General features: G+C 35.8%; 1 long non-coding RNA gene across 2 annotated transcripts; it reads left to right on the forward strand.

The window, feature by feature from the left end:
- Positions 1-371: 371 nt before the first annotated feature.
- LOC127174410 (uncharacterized) lies at positions 372-1001 on the forward strand. 2 transcript variants are annotated; one of them, XR_007828879.1, is made up of 3 exons: positions 372-566; positions 753-875; positions 967-1001. It is a non-coding gene; the product is annotated as an uncharacterized LOC127174410 (long non-coding RNA). The 2 variants fall into 2 exon arrangements; XR_007828878.1 differs by having other exon boundaries at positions 372-477; positions 828-875.
- The last annotated feature ends 445 nt before the right edge of the window (positions 1002-1446 follow it).

The raw sequence follows: 1446 nt of genomic DNA on the forward strand, positions 1-1446 counted from the left end.
AATGCAGAATTGAATCACAGAGGTAACTGAATCATGTCTGGATGTTACAGGGACAGATGAGACACACGTGTGTTTATCCGGTGAAGAGCTGCCATCAAAGGCTTTCAGTGAGTATACATTACATAAATTAATAGAACATCTTTTAAATCTTAAGTTGTACTTTATTTTATTTATTTTAACATCCAACAGCACTTTTGATTTGTGATTTCTGTGCATTTTCTGCAGATCTTTTGTGGTGGAGCAGGTGATGGCAGCATTTGTGGGAAGAAAGGAAGACCTGAAACAAAAATATAAAGTAAGATCATTTTGTTATTTTAATACAGAAATCAAAAAATTGTAAATTATTGTATATAAAAAAAACAAAAGTTAAAATGAATGCTTTTGTATTATATTTGTGCTTCTTTGTATGATCTGAAATGTCTGCAGACTGGTGTGAGCAGTGAAAAAGGAGAAATCCACAGCAGCATCCTGGAAATGGTCTGGTGCCATAGATGAGATCCTCCATCACTCCACCTGCCATTACTGCCTCATCTGGGCCAGATGTTGCTGTGGCCTCTTCATCCTCAGTAAGCTCAGAGCCAGTGAGAGCATCTAGAAAAAGACTAAAATATATTGAAGATGTGATTCTGTTCTGCCGGTTTCTGTTCATACAGTATTAGTCAATGGAGGCCAACTTTCAGACGTTTCAAAAGCATCAACAAATAAAGTCATGAAACTTTTATCCAAAGTGACTTACAGTGCTCTTATTACAGGGACCCCCAATCCCCTGGAGAAAAGAGCCTTGCTCAGGTAGTTGTGAACCAGCAACCTTCTGCTTACCAGTTCAGCGGTTTAGCCCACTACAAAAGTAATAGAGCTACAACAAAAATTAGCATGTAAGTGTAAACATGAAATGAAATTTGTCAAGAAATGGAATGCTGACAGCATGAATTGTAAAATGTTTTACTCTGTTTAAATGTTTCACAGGTAGTCGAGCAGACACGGTGATAGCCAGATTGGATTCTCATCGTCTGGCTCAACAACATCCCCATTGAAAAGAGTGAGATTGTGAAGCACAGCGCAGCAGCAGAATTGGCACAGCTGCATTGAGATGGCAATAGGATGTGGGGTTCACCAACTGTAAATACATGATTGTTAGATCAATAAGTTTGAATAAAGCTCTGTTTCATCTGTTGTTGACTTGTATATTTATGCATTTATTATGATGCTTTTATTCCTTCTTTTACTCATTTATTCATGTTTCCTATTGTTGTCAATAAATAAAATATAAATATTTTGTTAACTAATGCATTAATTCATTGCTTAACTGAAAATTGATGTATTCAAATCAGCTGCATTTGTCGAGTGTATATTCATGCATAGCTATGTCAAAAAAAAGTTATATAATTAATTATTAGTTAGCATGTATCTTTATTATTGTGTTTAAATGTTGGGGTGGGCTAGCAA

The sequence above is a fragment of the Labeo rohita genome, chromosome 12 (assembly GCF_022985175.1).
Source record: "Labeo rohita strain BAU-BD-2019 chromosome 12, IGBB_LRoh.1.0, whole genome shotgun sequence".
Taxonomy (NCBI): domain Eukaryota; kingdom Metazoa; phylum Chordata; class Actinopteri; order Cypriniformes; family Cyprinidae; genus Labeo; species Labeo rohita.